The sequence below is a fragment of the Pteropus medius genome, unplaced genomic scaffold (assembly GCF_902729225.1).
Source record: "Pteropus medius unplaced genomic scaffold, Ma_sr-lr_union100, whole genome shotgun sequence".
Lineage (NCBI taxonomy): Eukaryota > Metazoa > Chordata > Mammalia > Chiroptera > Pteropodidae > Pteropus > Pteropus medius.
In genome coordinates this window covers 10,105,894-10,130,584 of record NW_024349801.1, presented here as the reverse complement: position 1 = coordinate 10,130,584, position 24,691 = coordinate 10,105,894, and the positions used below count along the sequence as shown (strand labels likewise).

Genomic DNA, 24,691 nt, shown 5'->3' with positions numbered 1-24,691 from the left:
GCTGACTGCTCAATAGGTCCAGTGTCATTTCTGATAAAGGATGTGGGAATAATTGCCAAAACACACCCGGTTCCAGTCCTACCTCTGCCATTTAATAGCTCTGGGACCTTAAGTTACCTCCTGAGTCTTTCCTTCTCTGTATAGTAGGCATTTAATAATCATTACAACAGCATGGAGTCATTCTCAGGACTAAATGATGAGAAAAACACACTGTCAAGAATAACAGTTTTCTGGCATATTGTAGGTCTGTAAGAAATGGTAGCTCTTATATGTATGACAAAATCCCTCTTAGAGGAGAAGGCCTCACTCTTATCCTCTTGGGTATGACAAGTCTCGGAGCTCACCCCACCTTCAGCCTTCAAAGCAGCACATGCGCCTTTTCTCCTTTTCCAATTAGCCTCATCACATAAAGTAGCAACGTAGTATAATATTTTTTGGATGGTTTTGTTCACTCTGACGACTCAGTTTGTTTCGTGCTGATGCAGAACAAAGGAAAATCTCCATAAAATGAGCTTTGGGAGCCAGAGTGAAGGCAGTTGAGAAAGGACAGAACTCCATTGACTCAGACATTCAGGAAGCTCTGAAGTTTTCTCAGTCGGGGATTCTAAAAGAAGATTAGTAGAGCAGTACACCATTCTGAGATGGACTTTAGCCAAAACAGACTGTCAAACCCAAAAGAAACTTTGGGGGAAGGGATCCGTTTTGGTGTTCTGAGAAACTTTTAATCTTCCCATGAGAGTTTCATTAGTTATTGGCACTATTTTATGATGGAGTAAATTTTAGAATTTTTAACACTTCTCAGTTTCATTTTGTTTGTTAATTCGATCTTTCATTAAACTACACTTAAGCAATTACTGTACCTAGATTAAAGGTAGTGGAGCAGGAATCAGATATAAGCTGATTCTCAGTTCTTTGTAGTCTTCTTCACTCAACGGTGTTGAATGATGTAACCAATAGTATGTTACAGAAATCACAGTACGTGACTTCTGAAGCTAGGCCATAAAAGATATTGAAGTTTCTGCCTTATCGAATCTGGGAGAAGCTGCCATCTTGTGAGGATGCTCAAGCAGCCTTATGGAGAGGAACTGAGGCCTCTTGCTAGTAGCTGTGTAAGTGAGCCATCTTAGAAGCTGATTCTCCAGCCCTAACCAAGCTATAATCTTGACTTGAACTACATTTGAGACCCTGAGCCCAAACCGCTAAGCTAAGTTGCTCCCAAATGTCTAGCCCATAGAACATGTGAGATAATAAGTGCTTCTACTTATTTCAGCCCACTTAGTTTTTGGATAATTTGTTCTGCAGCAGTAAATAACTAATACAATTTTTTTTTTTAAAAGACCTTTAGCTGCCTATTCAGAGTTCAAACCTTGAGTATTTATTCAGCATTACTTTACTTCTAGTGAATGAAATGTGAGTTAAGTATTCTATCTTGCCCCCATATTTAAAATGAAGTTTACTTTGGCAGATGTCACCTTAACAGACATTGTCTTTTGCTTCTAGACCTCTTCCTTAATCAGTTTGTGATGTAATGTGTTAATATGGCAAAGACCTTCCAGAACCCCAGTTCCATGAGCTTGTTGAGACTGCTAAATGTTAGAGATATTCGGGGTTAAAACATTTAACAGATATTTGGATTAAACTTTAAAAGTGTTGTATTATGAATATTTAAGTTTATTTTAACGTACGTCTTTCTAAAATGCACCACCTGCTTCCCTGCCTTTTTAAACAGAGCACATGTGGCAGCCTTGATGACTCTGGATTACCATTATTGTGAGGTCTGAAGGAAGGGTGGCTATGAGAACAGAAGGTGCAAGCAACATGGGGCATAAACACACTTTGTGGATAAGGATATGGATACCAGTCTCTGCAGCAGCCCTGGAAGCCTTCTCCGTGCCCTCTCCTATGCCAGCCTGTTGACTGGTCTTTAACGTCCTCCATGAAGGATATCATAAATAACCTCACAACCATCAAGACCCCACATCGTAGTTGACCCTCTGCTGAGATGGTCAGGGTGCACCTTTCCAAACTTCTGTCAGCCTTCTCCACCTTCACAGTGTCCCCCTATTATCATTTAATTAACTTTTAAAACATTTACGATTTAATTAAGGATGAAACTATATACCAAGAAAATAGAACAAATATTATTAATTTCAAGTAGCTATTATTACCAGAAAAGATTCTCAGCCTGTCTTCTCTTCATGTAACTGGGAGACTAGCAACGTGCTGAGAGTCACAGAAGGTAACCTAAAACATAACCAAGATTATTTTGTATCAGAAGGATTGAATAAGACAAAAAAACTAACTATCTCAGCAAATTATTTAATATAGGATTTGTAAGGTAGCCATAATCATCTATAATTTGATAGACATGGTTATTGCCTCAGAACTGAAGCTTCTCCTAACCGAGGCTTCTCCTGAGTGTGTTTCATTTTGCAATGCCAGAATCTTTTGACTTGTCAATGCCATTCCGAGTACCAACACCACAGATCTGTATAGCACAGACAGTCAACCACAGGAGGTTTCTTTTTTGCTTGATCTTCTCTGCTCTACAGCGTGGAAGTTAAGAACTCTGACTTCAATTCTAATCCTTTCTCCTCTCCTTACTGTGTGATCCTGAGTAAGTTAATTGACCTCTCTGAGACCACTGATAAATGGAGATGATACTATATACTCATCAGGTTCTCAAGAGGGTCAAGGGTGACAATGTACGTAAAACATTGGCATTTGCTGTGAAAAGGATATGTCTCATTGACCATATTTGCATCACTAACTATTTGAAAATTTTATGTCTGAGTTTTGGGAGAGAATCTTCCCAGGCTGACATTTTCTTAAAAAAAAAAAAAAGTAAGAAAAAGCTCCTTCCTAGGGCCACACTTTAGGTGTGTTGAGTCCCCAGTTTCTGTTGTCTCTAGAGAGAAATTAAAACTTCTCTTATTTATGTGAATCACTACATTTCCACTTTTGGTTTAAGGTAAAGTGGTCCATGATAGTCAACAGAACACTCCTGGCTGATCTGAAGACTTTATTCAATGGAGCCATTTATGATGCTGAGTGGTGATTAAGGGAAGACACATGCAGAAATGTTAGAATAGGTTGATCAACTGGGAACCCATGCCATATAAATGCCAAGGTATTTTGTAGGTGGGAATAGCAGGAAAATAAGGTGCCAAGCTTGGTGAGAAATGAATCCCTAAGTATGCATTGACCGTCCCCTAGAGAGCCAGGCAGGGTACAGAAAGTATTCTCCTCCGTTCTCAATAGATAGGACCTCTTTCTCCATTCTTCTCTTTCTCTGTTCCTTCTTCCTTCACCACGTTCACGGTGAACTAAGCCAATGTGAGTTTTGGTTTAGGTTCTGGTTTCCAAGCATCTTACATATCATGTCATCTAGGAGCAATGGATGGAACCTGCCAATGTGTCAGGCACTAACCTAGATCCTCATTGAATCTTTACACTAACCCTATACAGAATTACCATTCTGTGGACAATGAAATGGAAATTCAGAGAAGTTAAGTCACATGCTCACAGTCATCCATTTGAAGAGATAGCTGAAATTTGAACCTGAGTTATATGTTCACCTTATTAGTTTTGTGTTGCTTCTATAATGACTTATTATAAACTTAGTGGCTTAAAACAACACAAATTTATCCTCTTACAGTTCTGAAGGTCACAAGTCTGAAGAGAGTCTGAGGAATCCAAAATCAAGTTGTTGGCAGGACTGATTCCTTCTGGAGCTTTGGGGAAGAATCCATTCCTTCCATCTTCCAGTTTCTGGAGGCCGTTAGCTTTTCTTGGCATGTGGCAACATCCCTCCAACCTCTGTCTCCATCCTCACATCTCCTTCTCTGGCTCTGACTCTCTTAACTTTCTCTCATAAAGACCCTTGTGAATAACTTGGACCCACCTAGATAATTCAGGATAATCTCTGCACTTCAAGATGCTTAACTTAATCACATCTACAGAGTCCCTTTTGTCATGTAAGGTTTCAATTTATAAGTTCTGAGACTTAGGACATTGACCCCTTTTGCAGGGGGCATTATTTAGCCTCACACTCTCCTCCCAGTCTCATAGTCAGGAGGGGATGCCTACAATAGACTAAGGGTTTTGTGTCTCCATCTCTTTTGCAAGTACAGATACTTGCCCTGTTTTTGGCCAAGAGCCAAGATCTGGGATTCAGGGTTAGACAGCTCACCTCAAACTCCCAGTTCCAGAGAACAGACGTGGCCTAGGGTGGAACATGAGACTCTTGGAGGCATGGTACCTCACATGCATGGAGAGCATGATGGGCTAATGTCAGTATGGAGTTATTTCTTTTTCAGTTCTTACAAGAATTATTACATTTTTTTTTCTCTTCCAAAATGGTTTTGACTATGTTTATTACAGCATCGCCCAAGACGTTAACGGGCTCATCTTTTCCAGACTCAGTGTGCAGTGGGCCATTAGCAGAACAGGTCAGAAAAAAGTGCCTTCAAGAAGGTTGATCTGCTTGTATTTATTAATCTATTTGGATTTTCTTGGTCCATTTCCCCAGAAATTTAAAAGACATGATGAGTTTTTAGAGAGAACTCTTTAGCATTAAACGTTTAAATTTAGTTTTGTTTACTTGTCTAACACTCTTGTCTCCCAGACCAGCAAACGTGCCTTTTGTTATGGGGAAGAAATTTGCATTGGCTAAATCTGTGGCTGGTCTGTTGCTTTTCTTTCTCCATTCAGCTACCCCAGTAGTTTCTCTGTGGTTTGTGGTGGGCTCAGGACTCTCACTAGTTTAGATGAAATTGGTTGGATTTGGACATCTGACACACCGGGTGCCTTTCGATATCTGGGTTGCCCCTGTTTAGTCTGACCAGAAATACTAATCACCTACTTGGGCTGTGGAGATCTTGTCTGTGGTACCAGAAGCTCATCTTCAAAATCCCACATTCCTTGTCGGATTTAGGTACGAACCCCACCGATATGAGGAGAAAGATCATTGTCAAAAAGTTAGAGAGGAAAATCGTGCAATAAAGTCAGCCTGAGGTAGGCTAACTTAAAATAAGATCCTTAGTGCTTTACTTTCATGTATGCGTGGTGTGTGTGTGTGTGTGTGCGAGAAAGACAGAGACAGAGACAGAGAGACAGAGAGACAGAGAGTCAGAGAGAGACAGAGACAGAGACAGAAAACAATAGGAGAGATTTTAGGAACAATTTCTCAGATCAAAGAAATATTACCCCTATTTGGCATCAAATCTGTGCTGGCCTTTTTATTTAAGTTGATCTTACTTAATCCTCACAATAGTCTTGTAAGTTATGTCCTGTTGTCCCCGTTTTATATAGATCAGGATACTGAGACCAGAAGCAGTGAACTGATTTGTCTCAGATCATAGAGTCAGAAACCTTTTCAGATAAGAGCCAAAGGCAGTTCTGCTACTGGACTCTACCCTTTCATCACCCGCCTTGCTACTCCAAGCCTGGTCTATGGACCACCAGCATTGACATCCCCTGGGAACTTTTTGGAAATGCAGAATCCCGGGCTGAGCCCAGACCTGCTGAGTCAGATTCTCCATTCTAACAAAATTCCGGATGATCGCATGCACGTTACAGTTTAAGATGCGCCGTTTATTTCCACTCCCACCTCTAGCTAAGTTGAGTAGACAGTAATCAAGCATTACTTGTGTGGTAAGCCTCTAGTGAGCCTGCAAAGACAGTAAGTCCCAGGTTTGTCATGAGAAACTGAGAGCATAGGACAGCAGACCACCAACCCTGTGGGAGTGACAGTGCAGTAATAACAATAGTCACAGGGTGTTTGGAGAGCACAGAAGAAGGGCAGTTTACTAGGAAGACTATCTGTTGGAGCTTATTCCTAACCTCAGTGAGAAGCAGCACGTCACTGTGGTTAAGAACAGCAGCTCTGGATTCACACTGTCTAGTTTCAAGTCCTGGTTCTAATGCTTCCCAGCTGTGTGATGTGGGATGAGTTACTTAACCTCTCTGGGCCTCAGTTTCTGTATCAGTTTCTGTATCTGTATAATATGTGAGTACTGTTATGGTTCTGGAGGACCATAATAGTACCTGCTTATTTTGCAGATTCAATGAGATGATAGATGTGAAGGACTCAGCACAATGGCTGACAGCTTAATAAGTGTTAGTTATTATTGAATGCTGAATATACTACAAACAACAACCATGAAAGGCCTGGAAGAGTTTTTCAGGTGAACAATAGTTCTCCAAATCCAGAAGCCCAATTAAGTATGATATCTGGGAAACATATTGGGATATTTTTATTTCATTAAAGCAGATAAACCCCAAGCACCTATTCTGTGCCAAGCACTATTCTACACTGTGATAATATGAAACTGAATTACAAAAAACAGTTTTTACACCTAAAGGCATCACAGTCAAGGGTCAGAAAGCCATTGGTCATTTGACAGAAGTCATATGTTTATTACAAAGCTACACATTTCCCTCTAAGTACCGCTTTACCGGTATCCCATCATTTTTGGCATGGCATATTTTAATTCTCATTTATTCAATATATGTTCTAGTTTCCTATGGAATTTGTTTTTTGCCCCTCACATCTTTGTTGTAGCATTTATTCATTTCTATTAACCTTACTTAGCCAACCCTCACTGAGTACCTGCTCTGCACCAGGAAGTGGCCAACGCATCATTTCATACCTCAGGAAGTTTTTAGTCTTAAGCGTCACCTACCATCTAGTTGAGGGAGACAGACATGAGCATCACTTTTTACATAGAGCACAAGGAGGCTCTGTTTCTAACCTCTCAAGCCCAGGTTCTTTGACTCCCTAGAGATGGTTTATTGTTCACCTACTGCCTTTGAAGCAAAGACCGTCCTAGTCACCATGGTATTCCCAATACCTAGCACAGTGCTCTGTACATAGCAGATATTTATTATTTGTTCAACAAAGTTTTTTTTTTGATACTCATGCATGTTGTCTCAATTCCTTTCAATTATTTTCTGTACCCATCTGATTTTCACTAATTTCTTCAATATTCAGCCAAGACTTATACAAATCATATTTGTTTGCACGAAGAAGCTATCTCTCCTCTTTCTAATTGTCTTGCAAAGTGTTTGATGGGTCTATGGGATTGTGGAGACCCTATCACCCCAAGACTCTTGTCTATTTCCTTTACCACCTTTGAGATAAAGAAGCCTTTCTCTCCCTCTGTGTTTCATTTATTGTGGATTGGGATATATGTTTGGGCCTCTGCCCAGATCATGCTTGGAGTGGCACCAGCTGCACAGGATACATGAAATATTTGCTCTGAGGGATCCAGAAGTGGTGATCTGAGTAGGATCAGCTGGTGCTTCAGGATAAAAATCATTTCGCTGTCTTTGTGGAAAATTCACTATGCTTCTCCTGCACTCAGCAGTTTATGGGTTGCCATATTGTTTTCAGTCTTCCGGCCCTAGACTGTTTTGAAATGTGTCTGAGTGTTGTTAAGTAGCTCCACATTCAGGCCAGAAAGAGTCATTTCTGTGGGGAGAAGGGCCACCTCCCAGTGCAGCTAGCATTGCCTTTCACTCAGCATATCAGAACTTGGCAATCCGTATTCCCCTGGGAGCTTGGCCTGAGCTGCCTGCTCCTCCAACCCCACTTGGCAGGCCTTCTTGTCCTCCGGGTAGAGAGGGGTTCATTGTTGTGGGGATATGCCTCTTCTGGGAGTGGGTTTTGAGAATTACTACTGTTTTCCAAATTAGTTACCTACTTCTCCGGAAACTGCATCCTCTTCTTTTTGCCTCTTGTGTTGACATTCCTGTCTTTCATTCTTCACTTGTTTACTCAACTACATGTGCAGTGTAGAATGGTGGGTAACAGGTGGGTTTGCAAACCATGCTGCGTGTTTTGGTTTCTGGTGCTTCCACATTACCTACAATAACCTGGGACAAGTTGCTTGAGTTTGTCTAAGCCTCTGTTTCCTCATCAGCAAAATGAGTTTAAGATTACTACCTACCTCCTGGACTTGTGAGAATGCAACGAGGTGATGCCTTCAGAGTGCTTAGCATAGTGTGAAGGACGTGAGAAGTATTCTACCTCTGACTGATCTCTTGCTGCTCTTGCTCATGGCAAAGATTCATTGGGCTTACTATGGGTATAAGAGTGTTCTTAAAGATTTCACTTTCACACATGGTTAAGTAGGTCGTGCCTTTAGGTCATAGATATTTGCTTATTGAGATCTATAGACACTGAAGGTTCTAGAGTTGTGTCACAGCAAAGAAGAGCTTTAGTGAATTCACTCTGGCAGTTGCGCCAAGGAGGGACAAACATGGAGAGAAACCAGAAGCAAAAATAACCATTTTTTGTAGGAGAAACCACCCCAATATGCCACCCCTGATCTGGGATGGTGGAGCCAAAGGGAATGGGAAGGGCAGAACGGATGTGAGATACATCACGGAGGTCGAAATTTACCCAACTTGGGTGCTGGTGGGTTGTAAGTAGTGAGGGTGATTGGGAGTCTCAATGATTTGAAAGTATGTCAAAAGTCTGACTAAAGCCAAGAACTACTCCACGGCGGAAATCCAGTTGGAGAGATGCACAGGAAAGGTTAAAAGAGCATAGGTAGCAGGTGCCCTGAGCAGTTCCAAGGAGGTGGGAGAGGGAGCAAGTGCTCTGTGGTCAGAGGTCTGGGAGCCTTGCAGCCTGGACCAGGCTGGGAGGACCATTTGGAGGTAGCATCTCAGAGTCACTTAGGAAACCCCTTGGAATAAGGGCTCGGGTTTCGTCAGCCCTACAACTCGAAGAATACCTTAGCAGTCATCGCAATTGCCTGGTGAATTATTAAAACACTGATCCCTGGGCCTTTCCCCCAGAGATGCTGATTCAGAAAGACCCATGAACTTGCATTGCTAGTGAGCTTCTGGGTGATGCTGAGTTGCTGGTCCAGTGGCCCATCTTTAAATACTGCTGCACTAGACCATGCCCTGGCAATCAGAGCCCCCTCAAATGCTCTGCTTGCCCATACGAGCAGGCACAAAGATGGCATGTGGAGCTGTGATTTCACCTGGACCAGCTGCAGATCTCACCAGCCTCCCTCCTCCCTGATGTGCCTGCTGGTCTTTCTAGTCTTGTTTTATTCCTGTTTTTCATGGAATTCTATTTGCTGGTCAACAATTGGGGACTTTTCTTTTTGTCGTTCAGGCCTTTTACCTCTCCAGGACTTGTCAGTCCAAGCCTTTCCATTGTGGATAACAGCTATGGTGAAGAGATTTCAGGTGCGCACACACGCACACACTCACTCACTCACTCACTCTACCCTCTGACAGTTTATGGGGATGGGTGCTGTCTGGGTCAGGCTCCACATGCCAGATGCAGATTCGACATACTACATGACTTATCCTGGGTTATTTCCAAACTATTCTAAAAAGGCTATTTCAAGGCTATTCTAAAAAAGGATTCTATCAGGTAAACTCGAATCACCCAGGAGTGGCATAAAGCTCTGCTCTTTCTCATTCTTCCCAGATATTTGCCAATCTTATTAAAATGTGCAAAGGCCTCATGAGTGAGCTGTCTTCATGCTCTAAGATGAGAAATCCAATTAATTAAGTTTATTAGAGTTGTTTGTACATATTCAGAGTTAAACAGACCCAGATAAGTACAGAAAGTACATGGGTTTTGGCGCTCGTGTGTGGCGTTCATTTTTTATTGCGGTAAAATATACATAATATAATGTTTATCATTTTAACCATTTGTAAGTGTGTAAGTCAGTGACATTCATAGTGTTGTATAACCACTATCTATACCTAAAGCTTTTTCATCATCTCAAACATAAACTCTGTACCCATTAAAAATAGCACCCCCTTTTCTACTCCCTGCAGCCCCGGTAGCATCTATTCTACTTTCTGCTTCTCTAATTTTCCTATTCAAAATATCTCACGTAAGTGGAATCATACAATATTTGTCCTTCTGTGTCCATTCTACTTCACTAAGCCAGTTTTCAGGGTCTATTCATGTTATAGCATGTATCAAAATGACATTCCTTTTTCGTTGCTGAATAATACCCCATTATATGTATATACCACGTTTTGTTTATCTGTTCATCTGTTGATGAATACTTGGATTGCTTCTACCTTTCGGCTATTGTGAATAATACTGCTATTAACATGAGTGTACAAATATCTGTTTGAGTCTCTGTTTTAAGTTATTTTTGGATATATTCCAAGGGGTGAAATTGCTGGGTCATATAGTAGTTGTAGGTATCACCTTTTGAGAAACTACCGAAATGTTTTCCACAGTGGTTGCACCATTTTACATTCCCACCAGCAGTGCATTCTTCACATCCTCACTAACACTTGTCATTTTCCGTTTTGTGTGTGTGTGTGTGTGTGTGTGTGTGTGTGTGTGTGTGTTCTAATTATAGCCATTCTAATAGATATGAAGTGAAATGATATCTCATTATGATTTTGATTTACATTTCTGGAATGACTAATGATGGGTCAGATATCTTTTCATGTGCTTCCTGGGCATTTGTATGTCTCCTTTGGAGATAGCGACACCCATTTTGATCCTCAAATGCCTTTTCGTTCTTGCCTTCTCTGGGCTCATGGTTACATTCCCGCACCATCTGTTTCAACTGTGCTAATATCTTCCAGTACAGTTTAGAAGTTGAGGTAAAAAGAAAACAGTAATTGAAATAGACAGTTGTTATTTACATTGGGGAGGTTGGTATTAAATACCCTTGTGCTCTTTCATTTAGCTGTATTATATTCTTATTATGGGTTTTACTAGGTAATCGTAATTCTTAGCTTTGGGATTTTGTGGCTTTCTTCTTGGTTTATTTTGTAAGCTGGCAAGTATGGCCAGTATGATTCTGAAGCAACTGGGCCATAGCAGAAAAACATTTGAGGGGAAATGAAATTGTAAGCAAACCGAAAAATGATAGATGAGTCAAAAAGGAAAAAAAAAAAATCCTTTAGAGATTTCTAATCTCCAAATAGGTTTTTTGTTCTACTTTTCTGAAGTTATGAAATTAACTCAGTAGATTGGAGTGTAGTTCATCACTCTAATTGCTAAGCATTTTAATTATCAGGCACGTTTTATGCTTTCGTGAAATACTCATTTCACAGCCTACTGGTAGTCTTTTTGTAGAATAGGAAAGTGAATATTCATACTAGAAATTAGGTGCTGGCCCAGACAGGGCTTTCCAATCAAAGAGAGAAAAGAACGTGACCCACCACCATCGTCCACGAACAGGAAACTAGCTGTGCCACGGTATAGGTGAGGCCAATCCTTTCCATTCTGTTTTGATCATCAGGATAAAAACAAGCACCAGAAGTTCCAGATTTGGTCCAAAGATGCTTGCTTTTCTCTTTCTATCTTCTCATGCTGTCATTGCTATTTTTCATCAAGAGAATCACAGGGAGACCCAGACTTGAGGCTCAGGCATTTAATAGTGAGGTATTTCGATGTTCCAGTTAGTTGGTGGAAGGATGGGAAGGGCTAAATGGAAGTCGTGTCAGGGCTTCAAGGAGATTAATGAATGATGATTTCACAAGTGCTTACCACATACTAGGTACTGTTGTAGACCAGGTAATGCCACGTGGAGCTGGGCGGTCACCATCTATTCATTCATTCATTCATTCATCCATCTTCTCTCCCTTCTTACTTTCATTCTTCTTTCTTCCCTCCTTCCTACCTACCTTCTTACCTACCTACCAAGATTTATCAAGTGCCTATAAATGTCAAGCACAAAGTAGTAAACAAAGCAGTAAATGCAAGCGAAGTTCTTAGTAAAGTAGTAAATACAGCAAAGTCTTTGGTTGCACTCTGTTCCTATATCAGTCAAGATTCAATCAGGAGACGGGAACTGCACAGTGATTTTAACAGAGAAAGTTTAATATGAAAATTTATTAAGTACAATAAGGTATTATTGGCTACTAAGGGAATACAGATTTGGGAGCAGCCACCACCCCAAGGGCTGAGGCAGCATTCCCAAGGAAGGAACAAATCAGGAAGAGGGACCCCCTCCCCACTCTCCAGGATTGGGATCCAGCCAGTGGTGGTCCACTGGATAGCAGAGAAATTTTCGTTCAGGCCATGTGCAGATGTGGCTGGCTGGGAAGCTGACCTCCATGGTGCCAGGGAAGGCTGTCTATGGGAGGTGCCTTACTATGGAATTCACTAGAAATCTGCTGGTGTGTGTGTGTGATGGGGGGGTGGTGTGCATGGGGGAAGTTGGGGGTGAGGGGATGCTATGTGGTAGGAGTAAGCTGCCCAGAGGGAGGCGCCTTCCTAGAGAGACACAGAACCTACTCCTCCAGTGTCCTTCCAGCGCCCTCTACTGGCGAAGCCTATCATGATGTCCTGTGGCAAGGGGGAACCTTTCCCTGGTCTCAAGCAGGGCAGTGACAACCGGGCTTAGGGCTAAGAGATAGTGTATTGAAGACAGGCACAGATGCTAAGTGCTTTGGGAAAAATAAGTAGAGTGGGCAGGATGAGGAGTATTAGGTGTGCTGTTTTATAGAGGATGTTCAGGGAAGGGCTCTCTGGAAAGGTGACGGTTGAGCAGAGACCTGAGGAAGTGATAAGCTGGAGGCAGAGCATTCCAGATGGAGAGAACAGCGGGTACAAAGGTCAGAACTGGTGTGGTATGTGTGAAAAACAGCAAAGAAGCTGGCTGTAACACAGTGAGAATGGGGGAAAGGATGAGAGGGTGCCTGAGCATTAGCATTTGGCCGGAGCGTGCATGCATTTGGCAGAGAGAGGTGTCTTCAGCCGACTTGCACTTCAGAAGGACCACTCTGGCGGCTGAGTTGAGAGTAGATTGGTGAGGGGTGGGTGTGGCGAGGACTGAAGCAGAGACCCCCGTGAGAAAGCTACTGCAGGAATCCACGAGACATGCTCTGTCTTTCTTAGTACATCTTTTTAAAGGATTAATAGTGTACATGTGTCTCCGATGCTAATCTTGATCAAGTGATCGATGCGACGTCTGCTGGGTCCTCTCTGTAAAGTTACTATCTTTTTCTTTGCTAGGCAATAAATACTTCGGAGGAGATTTTACAAAAACAGTGGTGACTATTATTATCACCATCATGCTTGCTACTAGCTCATTCCAGGCTTCTAAAAGCTGGGACATAGGTTTGTTTTTTAGCCCAATTCTCTGGTGGGAAACTGAGGCTCAATGAAATTAAGTAACGTTCAAACTACCACCGCTAATGAGTGGCTAGATTGTAAACTCTATGAGGGCAGGGGTCTTTCACTGCTGTGTTCCCCAGTGTTTATCTTAAGCACCGAGCACAGTGCCTGCACATGTATTAGGCACTCAGTAGGTATTTGTTATACGCATGAGGTGGAGACTGATTATACCTTTTGTGACTCCACACTTCATGCTCCTTCCTCTACAAGTCTGCCTCTGGCTCCTGGTCTGTCATAAATTAGCACTACCCATCCCTAAGATTTCAGGAATGTCCAGCTGTTTCTCAGCATGGAACGCACTGTCCCGTGGCCCCACCCATGACGAAGTCATCGGCCGCAGACAGACAGCAGACATTTGGCTCTGCAAGTGACATTCCTATCACATTTTAAACAATAGGGCAGCGGGGTACTTTGTCCTTCTTGTTAGCTGAAGTTTTATGATACCATGTTTATGGGAAAATGCTGTTACTATTCTTAGACTGGTGGTGGTTCTCACTTATTCATAGCTCCGCGTTTGTGGGTGGAATGAGAAGTTATAATAGAGTGCAGGTGCCTCTCATTGTTTTCCGCTGCTTACTGGATAGTGTTTATTAAAAAGGAAATCACAGTGGTGTGTCTGGAGCTGAAGTCTGAACAAATAACCCGAAAGGAGGAGTCCCAGAAAGGTGGGCAGCAGGCGACAAACAAAGAAAAGCAAAAACAAGTTCGAGCTAATTGGGATCAGGCAGTACTTTGCATGTGAATTATGAACAGGGAGCTTGGCTGCAAAATAATTACTGTATTCAACCTTTGTTGGCATACTTCACACACTTTTATGGAGGATCCAGAATTTGAATTTAACACATTTTACCCAGGCCTTTAATGGAATTTGAAAAATGATGCTGAAAGCATGTGATTGAAATGAGAGCCTTTCAAAATGTTTAAAACTGCACGTGGATATGTTGGTTTCTGCACACACGTCCCCCTTAGTTTTTTCCTGACCCTTGAAAGAAGCCATTCCAGGGCCTCTGAAAAGAAGGACTGGAAACTTTAATTCAAAATGAGTTCTGAATTTTAATGGGCATCGGAATCCACGTTACCATGTCTACTATAAGTTCTATGGTTAGTTCCTTGAAAGACGTGTGTATGTGTGTCTCTGTGTGTGTTGTGTCTCTGTGTAGTGTGTATGTGCGTGCACATGTGCACATGCCATAAGAAAAGGCAATTTCTGGCATGTGTACTGTTCTGGACTGTGAACACACCCCAGGAGGCTGTGTTTCCTATCACACGGACATGCAACAAATCTATTCCCTCATTCAGCAAATATTTACTGTAGAGTACAAAGATAAATTGAATGTCACCCTTGCCCATAAGCACTTATGGTCTTGAGAGGCAGACAGATCCATGTACAACTAAATAGGATGCTGGGGTCATGTGATGTAGTGGGCAGAGGAGCAGAGCATGGAGGGATCAATGCCTTCAGCATTGATGGGGAGTCAGGGAAGACTTCACATAGACAACCACATTCCAAGTGTGCCAGGAAGACAAATGGATTTTTCTTCCAATCAGAGAAGGGAGGAAAAGGGCTTTCTTGGCAGAGGCATGGCATGAACCATCTCTGGGAACTTGAATACATGTGACACATCCAAGGAACAGTATGTCATCCCTCATAGCTAATGTATCAGGCTCCTGCTGGGAGCGCAGCTCCAAGTGGGACTGGAAAGCTAGATAAGCCAGGCAGCCCCCACCTGAGACAGTGGGGAGCCATCTCCAGTTTCGGAGTAGCAGAGTGACATGATAGCCAACTCCCTCCATCAAACATGGTTATATTTTTGGAAGTGTCTGGTTCTTGAAATACCTCAATTCCTCTTGCCTCCCCGGCTCCTTTCCTCTCTCCTGCCTGTTCAGTGAACTGAAAGATATCAGAACTATGTTCAGCCCTCTCCAGTAATATCACGAAACAAAAATATCTCGTGGGTTTGCAGCTTATGAGTGTTTTGACTGCTCACAGCAAAGCCTTTGAGAGTAGCAGCGTGTGGTCCCCCACATGGAGTTCTTTGGCAACTTTTTGATGAGTAAACCTGGGCCTGACTTTTGCCCCAAGTGATGTTCTTTTGTGGCTTGTCTGCTCCAAGAACTGAAATACCCAGACTCATTCCTGAAGTTACCGCGGCACCCTCCAGGAGGGTCAAGGATGTACACGGGTGTTAGGAGTGCCCCCACCTTCTATAACCTTGGAGTGCATGGCTTATAACCCCCTTTCCACCCTACCTAGCTCCAGTGAAGATGAGAGATTCTTCCTTCTGGATTTGACATGAGTTTTAGCAATATGGTACCATCGGTGCTTTTCTCAAGGAGTAGATTTGTTTCCTTTAGCCAATGGAGCATTGGTATTTGGTCCAGTACTTCTTACTGAACCATGAGTTGATGTGCACCTCCCCTTTATCCTGGTCTTTTGGACATTGACCCTCTTCACGAGTTGAGTCCTTCTGAGTCAAGGTCAGTGAGCAGCCATCACTACTGTTACCATTGAACCATGTGATGACATTCATTAGTTTCCTCATTTACTTTTCTCTAGAGGACCCAGCTGTGCCCTACAGATGGTCTTGGACCTACAGGAACATATCTGGGGTGATTTCAGAAATTTTAATCGAACTTCCAATCCAACAAGGCACTGGAAAGTCAAGGGGGGTGGGAGAATGCAGAACTTGGATTTATGACTTCAAAGAAATGATCCAGCACCCTCAGCACAATTCTCCCCAGCCTTTTCTAGAGCAACCTGCATGTGGGAGAGTTGTGGATGAGCAACAGCAGCGCACACTGGGTGTGCTTGGCTCTCACTGGACGGTAAGCGTGGTGGTTGAGACTCTGGCATCCAGGCTCAGGCCTCCCTGGGTTGAACTCTGGCTCTGACATTTGCTCACTATGTGACCTATGGTAATTCAACTCTCCTGCTCCTCAGTTTTCTTATCTGTAAAATGGGGATTCCAATAGTTACTATGAGAATTAAATATGATAATATACACACAATGCCAGACAACTGGTACTTAGGAAATTTGATCGTATTACTCATTTAGAATCTGTGGTGCATGCCGTGCTAAGAATTGTAATCTTTGTAGATTGGATAGATTCAGAGTCAGTATGAGATGGTCATCTCACCAAGTCCTAGTTTGTGCTTTCAAATTTTATATGAAATTTTAAGGTAAATTTGAAGAAAATAAGGAAAATCGATAATGAAAAATAAGGCTAGGAAAGTCTCCGTGAGCATTTTGTAGGGATTGTTGTTTCTGGCTTTGAGCCCAGCACGGGGTCCGCCATACCACAGCCCCTTCTCTCTTCCCTCTCTCCCTTCCTGTTTAGTAATCATTGATACCGACTCCGTGCCTCCCCTCATCAACACTGTCCAACAGGACTTGCTGCAGTAACAAAAATATTCTGTCTTTGCTGTTCAGTGCAATAGCTACCTATAACTACTAAATGCTTGAAATGTAACTAGTGTGACTGAGGATCTGATTTTTTAAATTTAATTTAATTTGAATAATTTAAACAGCCACGTGTGGCTCGTGGCCATCATATTGGACAGCACAGTTGAGGCACTGGAAATTTAGACATAAAATGATACTGTATCTACCCATAAGGAGCTCCTGGTCGTACTAGGAGCCACCTCTTTACATAGGCACTCAGAGTTCGGTATGAGGAGCATCAACATGGAGACATGCATGAGGTGCTGAGAAAGCAGGACAAAGTAGTATTTGATTTTGCCAGAATAGTCAGGATGTCATTGAAGACTCTCTGGCACAGTGTTCTGGCCTCTCTCTAAGGACCTCTACTGGGGAGAGAATTCATCATCTCATAAGCACCTACTAAGTGCCAGATACTGGGCCAAACACTTTCCATAGATACTGTCACATTTGACTATCATTGCTATTGCCACCCATTCCTCAGTCTGAGATGCAAATTGGTGACTATTCCTGCCAAGTCACACAGCTTAGGTTATAGTGAAATCAAGGTTTGCCTGACACCCAAGCTATACCAGACAGCCTATTTCTTGATTTATACTCAATATCCTCCATCTCCTTTGTTGGATTTCTTTAAATATTCTGGTGATTGGTAACCACTGATACACCCCCATCAATTCACACTTTGGATGAAGCTAGATTTCACGTAACTGGTTTACCACCTGGCAAAGAATGAGGTGACAGCAAGACCACAAACTAATAAATACTCCGGTATTTACATGTCGGACCTCAATATGATTGATGCATATGTTTTTGATGAGGGCGTCACATGTTCACTCTCTGATCCTGGTCTCAGTATGACTGTGAGGATGGGGCCAAGTCATTTCACAATTTGGGTGAGTGTTCCAAGCTTCTCAGAAGACCAACGCAATAGAAATTCAAGGTATGAAATTCAAGGTGTGGTCTCAGAGTCATTTTATTTAACAACCTCTATGCTATGTTTTCTCAACATGTAAAATGAGAACATCACTCACCATCACTTCTCTCCCTTTCGAGTGTTAAGGAGGGTCTACAGGTTGGTTCGAAGGAATGCTTCTCTTGAAAAGCTGTATGATCGAGCACATTGCTTTTCCTAGCCCTGAGCCAGTTCTGTCCTGTCCATTGAAAGGGAATCATATCCACTGGCTTATAAACCTCTGGCATTTCTTCTTAGTTCCAGATTAGCTCTTCCAAGAAACACCCACATTTACCCAACAGTGTGCAATTCCCCACGAGGTGGCACTTGACAGGGATATGATGTCCTCTCTTGGCAGTCAACTTTTTGATTCATTCCAAATCCTACTTTAGATCTCTAGCTGTTTTGGAGGGTTGACAAGTTTGAATTAAACCAATGAGCTCAATCTGCTTGTGGGATATTATACCTGGAAGGGATTCATAGGTATCACAGTATCACCTAAAATTATCTCTTCTACATATCCCATCGTTGGGAAACACAAAGGTGGCCCCAACCCATCTCATTTTCTAAATAAGCTATGAAGGCCCAGGAAAGGGGGCTGCTCTGCTGCCGAGGATGGCTAACATCATTTGCTTGCTCTGTACCAGGTTCTGTGCTCAAAACTTTGCATAGATTATTTCATCTTTAGAAGTCTATGAATAGAGTGTTTTATTATCTCCATTTTAAGGATGAGGAAACCAAAGCTCAGAGACTTTTAGTAGCTAGCCCTAGTTTACACAGCTGGTACATGTTGGAACTGGGGATCACACACAGTCAGTCCGATTCAGAAGACTGTTCTAACCAGGATATGAGAGATATTCTTGTCCCATGCAGCAAATTGGTGACAGAGGCAGGGTCTAGACTGAGGCTCGCATTTTGTACTGTCTCCGGCCCCATGCAAGGGGTGTGGGAAAGGAGAAGGGCCTTTGGAACTAGGCTGGTATAAAAAATTATTTCTTTCAGCTCTACATTTCATGATAATGATTTAAAAAGAGGCTCTGGATTGCAGCCACAAAGCAAAAATGAGAAGCCATTCGATTAAGCCTTTTTAAGTCTAACTGCATATCCTTGGTGTCAGTATCACAGGTAGTGGCGGTACCCAGTGGAAGTCAATATGTGCTTTCTTTCATTTGCTGAAATAAACTCATGATGTGGCCAGGGTTCCTGGTACTTTAAGTCCCTGTCAGGCTCCTGGGATCCTGGAGTCCTACAGCCTGTGACAATGCTCTTCTCACCTGAGTCTCCTCCTCACCAGCCTTTTTGGCTGGTGAGGTTCGTTGGGGCTCTCTTCCCCTTCCAAGACAGGATACTCACAACATTGTTCTCTTAGCATCTTTGGAGGCTGGGGGCTAGGGGTGAGGTGGAGTTCCAAAGAGGATTTGTCTTCCTCAGTTCAAGAGGTTTAAGGCCGTATCCATTTTTTCATGAATTGATTGGTTCATATATTGATTGGTTGGTTGATTGATTGATTGCTTGATTAAGCTGTCATCCTTTGAACGTTATGCTGAGCTAAATGCTGGAATAAAATAGGAAACAAATCAAAAACAAAAAGGTCCTTAAAGAAACCAAAACAGAAACAAAGGTCACTGATAATAAAGGTGGGAGAAGACACTGAGCAAGTGAATAAGTAAATATGCAATTCAAATAGAGACTGTGGTGAGTGCAATAAAGAAATTAAACTGAGCCTATGGTGGCAAATGAAGGGGAGGAGGAAAGTCAGGGGCAACCTCTGTAAGGAGATGATATTTGAGCTGAAAGCCATGGAGTGAAAAAGAACCTGCAGCTGGAAGGGCTGAGTGAGAGTGAACATGTCAGGCAAGGTGAGTAGAAGTGTGCAAAGGTCCTGAGGCAGAAAGGAGCTTGGACTGTCTGGGCTGGAGCAGAAAAGGGGCCTGTGTGGCTGTAGTAGTGTGGGGTGGGGCAGAGTAGTGGATTCCACCTAGGGTTTTATTTTAAAGAAATAAAGCCCACCACTAAAGGGTTTTAAGTAAGGGAGTGACAGGATCTGAGGACGTTTTTCAAAATATCAGTCTGGCTGCCTTAGGGAGCGTGGGTTCAGAGAGCAAGAAGAAGTGCACAGATGAATCAGAGCATCACCTCAGGAGCCAGGCTGGAGACTGGACAGGCAAAACGACGGCCCGTGCTCCTCAGTCATCCCCTCCCCTTCTGGAGGATTCTTTCGCAGCTGCAACCTTCTGAAAACAGAACGTCCTAAGTTACCAGGTAGCATTCTAGAGCCAAACAAATGCTATCATTTCTGAAAGGTAAATCAAGACAAGGAAACGATGACACATTCACCACAACTTAAGTGTTTGTCAGGCGTGTTGGGACCCTTGGCTTGTTCCAAAGCCTACATGTCTGGGACTTCTTTAGTCTTTGCTGGTAACTGGGCACTCGGCTATAAACAGAGCTATTTTGGAAATTCTTCATCTCGCTTTTAAAGAGTTGGAAGGGCAGGAAAAAGGAGCTGTATTTCAGATCTTAGAAATATGCACCTAATCATGCTATCTACCAGCGATATTTCTTCCCCCCTCCCACCTCTGCCACGCCGTGGACGATCCTCACGGGGATCCATTTCAAGAGCTGCTTTCATTTCATGACCTGGTGTTAACCAGGTATAGATGACATAACCCTCTGAGGAGCAGCAAGTTAAAACTCGCGGCTTCTGTGTGTTTCCTACGTAAAACATATTTATCTTTTAAAAATTTAATCCAAAGGCCATTATTTGGTATTATCTAAATATTATCTTCTAAATAAAAATGATAATGACAATGATGATTATGCTGGCGGTGGTGATGGTGATGCTGATGATGGTGATGATGGTGATGATGGTGATGGTGGTGACGATGACGACGATGATGGTGATGGTGGTGATATCAGTGGGCAATGTGTTGAACACTTGCTTTGCTTTATGAAATATTCACGGCTCTTTAGATGTAATGACTTCGAATTCTCACAACAACTCATAAAATGAGTATTATTACTCTCCTTATCGTATATGTAAACTGAAGCAGTGGATTAGTGGTGAAGCACTGTTTCTAAATCATGTTCTCTTATGCACTACCAGACTTTGGTAAACTCTTTTCCTTTTTCTTCTGGGGAAAAAAAAAAAAATGGATGGAGCTGGTGCATCTGGTAGTAGATGTACATGATCACCTTTATTCATTTTAATCTTCCTCTTCTGATTTTCTTGCCCTCGCCTTCACACCTTCATTCTGTCCTTCCTCTTTACATCCTACACATGCCACCCTGCACCCTCTGGTTTTCTCCATTAGACTTGTCTGCTTCTTGCTTTCCTCTCTCTTCCAGTGACTGCTGTCTTTGCCTTCAAGGTACATGAGCTTTCCGATGAATTCTTCTTGTCCCTGCTCCATTTTCCTTCTTTGCTTGGAGCACCGCTTTTGCCGCAGACTCCAGCTGCCACTTCTAGGGTCACCCTTTTCTGTGGATTAGTAGATAGTTAGAGCTCACCTCTCTTATCCCGGGGCAATGCTCCCTACATTTGTATTCTGTAGCACTCCAGAGATTTGAAATACTCTCCTGGGTGGGAAAGAAAAGCCATTCATACTGCTTGGTAATTGATTTCAAGAGTGATGGACCCAAAATTATTAATGCATTTTCTTCTCTCTGCTGGCTAAAGAGGATTCCATCTTTACTCTACCTCTCAAATACAAGCTCTGCTAACTTTTAGGTTTATTTCTTTCCAGTCTTTCTTTTCTATACCCTGTTGTGGTACATTTTCCAAGTTATGATTGTAATTGTACTGTATATGCAATTTTCAAGCATTTTTGACATTATTACAGCATTACAAAAGCTTCAGATAATGTATTTTAAGAGTGTAAGATATAATCACTTATAAGATGTGCTGTTATTTTTATGTTCCACTCAGAAAAGGAAAACATTGTCAACTAAACAAAGATCCAGAGCTTTCTTCTCTCTCAGAACTTATTATTTCATATCTATTTTAAAAGGATCTTTTTTGAGTTATTTAAACAAATAATTTATCATATATCAGGTGGTCATTTCCATGCCTTTCTGCAAGCATAGTACATTCGAGTTACAGTCCTGAATCATCGCCTAATCTTTCTGAAGACATTTTAAATATCAGTTAAACTCAACACAGACAGCACCAGTAATGGACTTATTTCTATGGAAATGTGTACTATGTTAGCTATGACCAAGCTCACAGGAAAAAACATGTCTCAAAATGGATGAACAATGGTTTATCACTTATAATGTCTGCATGATAGTGGCAGAGGTATGTGTCAGGCTCTTTTTTTTTTTTTTTAACTGCTGTTTAGATTGCAACAGGCTTCTCCTGATCTGTTCTTACTATACACTTTAGTGAAAAATGTCATGGTGAGCGGGGACAGATTTGGGCCGGTGGGGAGGAAGCCAGACCTTGAGGAAGGGGTGCATTCTTGCATGCCACAGCAAAGAGAGAGAGGGGAGGAAGGATTTTTGTACCCACCACCAAGCTGTGTTTTGTGTGAGCTAATTCTGGGAAACAGATCACTCTTCACCAAAGCAAGGGCCTCTGAATGAGAGCTGGGAGAATATAGAATGGGTCTTTATTGATTGGCATGACATTGAGAGCCCTGTGACCCAGGGAGGTAGAAGAGGGAGCCGATATTTATTGGCTGCCAATGATATGCCAGGCATATTATTGCCTTTTACAAAAACATAAATATTTTCATCTGAATAAAAGTAATGATGATGATGATGATAATGGTGATGGTGGTGGGGGTAGTGATGATGATGATATCAGTGGGTAACATTTACTGAGCCCTTACTGTACACCATGCAGTGTTCATGGCTATTGACATCTAATAACAGCCCAAATATTCACAACACCCCTATAAGGGCAATACCATTGCCATCCCTAGGTTACATGCAAATCATTAACCACACAATACTCACAATAGGAAGATATTATTATCCCCCTTTTGTAGATGAGGAAAGTGAGGGTTAGAGAGGATAAGCTCAAGTCCACAGGCAGAAACCGGAGGTTGAGTGAAGCCCTAACTCCTTTTGTGGCTCAGATAAGACCACAGTTCTCCAGTCTCCTCATTGGAGATGAAAAGTAAAGAATGAGAAATCTGTGGCTTTTCCCCAACCAGGAGCCCTCAGGAAGCTGGTGAATGAAGTTCTTAGCCATTTGGAGACTGTATAAGGTAGTAGATGAGAGTACAGACACTGGAGCCATACTGCCAGCCTTGTGAACTTGAGAAAGTTATTTCATTTTTTTCGAGCCTCAGTCTCCTCATCTCCAAAGTGGAAATAAATAATAGCAATTGCCTCAAAGAGTTGTTGTGAGGATTAAATGAGATAATACATACATAGTGCTTAGAAGACAGCCATTTGGTAAGTTCTCAGCCAGTGCTTGCCATTGTTATTGTTTTAGCTGCTCCTTGCCAAAGGGTTTATGAGGCAGGGAGCTGATGAGCAGTTGGGAAGTGAACCACTCGAAATCTCCATCAGAGTCCATCAGTGTCTCCAAGATCAGCTTCTGACCTTGAGCATAATTACTGGTATCAGTCGGTCCCAAAGACCACCAAAGGATATTCATGGCTGAAGGTGCCTGTGTGCTCTCTTTAGTGTTCATCCAAGGCCTCTTGACAAGCGTGAGAGCATACTCACAGCCCGTGACCGCACAGGTAAGCCACAGCCCCCTTCTGCAGCAGGTCAGAGGGTCCCCTGGGTCAGTCTTAGCTGCAGCAGCTGGAGGAACATAAAACCAGCTCCCAGGAGGTACATGTGGCAGCAGTGATTATAGCCATGGAGAAGCTAAATTCTAGAGGCTTGCACTGTCTCTGGGGAATACATTAATTGAGAAATAACATCCATAAAAAATAATTCAATACTAGTATGTATAACTAAAAACAATAACCAAGTGTGACTGGCTGTCTAGAATTAAGCAAAGTAAGATGAAGTATCTTTTGCAAACAGGCGTTCCTAGCAAAGGAAAGTAATTCTTGTTTTCCTCACCTTCGAGGGGCAGGTACCACCTTTGGCTGCAGGAATTCTCACCTCTCAGCAGCAGCTTTCAGCACCTTGCTCTCAATATTTCTTTGGGCACGAGCTGCTAAGAAAGAGACTCAGTTAACAGTTTTTAGGGGCATAAGGAGGACTCGCTCAGGGGCATACAGCCCTGTAGCCAGTGGTGTGCTGGTAAATGTTTAACAAGTGGCTCTCTGGGAAAAAAAAAAGTATGCATATACATGCACACTCACTAAGTCATTATAAATTAATCATGGGTGTGTAGCACATAATTTACAAATAATAACATGCACAATATTCTTTCTTTTAAACAACCACCATTATCTAATTCCAGAACATTTTTATTTTCTCCAAAAGAAACCACATACCCATTAAGCAGTCATTCTCCATCTCCCCTCTTCCAGCTCCTGGTCACCACTAATCTACTTCCTCTCTCTATGGATTTGACTATTTTGAATAGAATATTCAGTATAATGAGACCATACAATATGTGGCATTTTATGTCTCGTTTATTTGACTGCATAATGTTTTTAAGGTCCATTCATGTTGTAGCATTGGTCAGTACTTTTTCTTTTATTCATTGTATGGATATGTCACATTTTGTTTATCCATTCACCAGTTGATGGACATTGAGTTGTTTCTACTTTTTGGCCATTAAGAATTATGCTGCTATAATCATTCCCGTGCATGTTTTTTGTTTGAACACTTATTTTTTATTCTCTTGGGTATAGACTTAGGAGTGGAATTTCTGCATCATTTGGTAATTCTATATTTAACTTTTTGAGAAGCCACCAAATGATTTTCCACAGTGTCTGCATCATTTTATATTCCCATTCACAATGTATAAGGGTTTCAATTTCTCTACATCCTTGCCAACACTTGTATTTTCTGTTTTTTGTTTCTGTGTTTGTTTTTATTATAGCCATCCTGGTAGGTGTGAAGTGATATCTCATTGTGGTTTTGATTAGCATTTCCGTAATGACTAATGATGTTGAGCATCTTCACATGCTTATTGGCCATTTGCATATCTCCTTTGGAGAAATGTCTGTTCAAGTCCTTTGTCCCTTTCTAAGTAGGATTATTTGCATTTTGTTGTTTGAATACTAGAATCTTATCAAATTTATAATTTGC

At 42.1% G+C, this 24,691-nt stretch overlaps 1 protein-coding gene and 1 long non-coding RNA gene across 9 annotated transcripts in view; one reads left to right on the top strand and one right to left on the bottom strand.

The window, feature by feature from the left end:
* The window catches only part of WWOX (WW domain containing oxidoreductase), a 932,057-nt gene that overhangs the window by 521,525 nt on the left and 385,841 nt on the right, over positions 1-24,691 (top strand). The gene's annotated exons all lie outside the window — the stretch shown is intronic.
* LOC120622777 (uncharacterized) lies at positions 17,390-23,672 on the bottom strand. Of its 2 annotated transcripts, XR_005658553.1 has the most exons (4): positions 23,549-23,672; positions 21,032-21,100; positions 19,658-19,755; positions 17,390-19,076 (listed from the first exon to the last, which is right to left on the bottom strand). It is a non-coding gene; the product is annotated as an uncharacterized LOC120622777 (long non-coding RNA). The 2 variants fall into 2 exon arrangements; XR_005658555.1 differs by lacking the exon at positions 21,032-21,100 and having other exon boundaries at positions 23,549-23,630.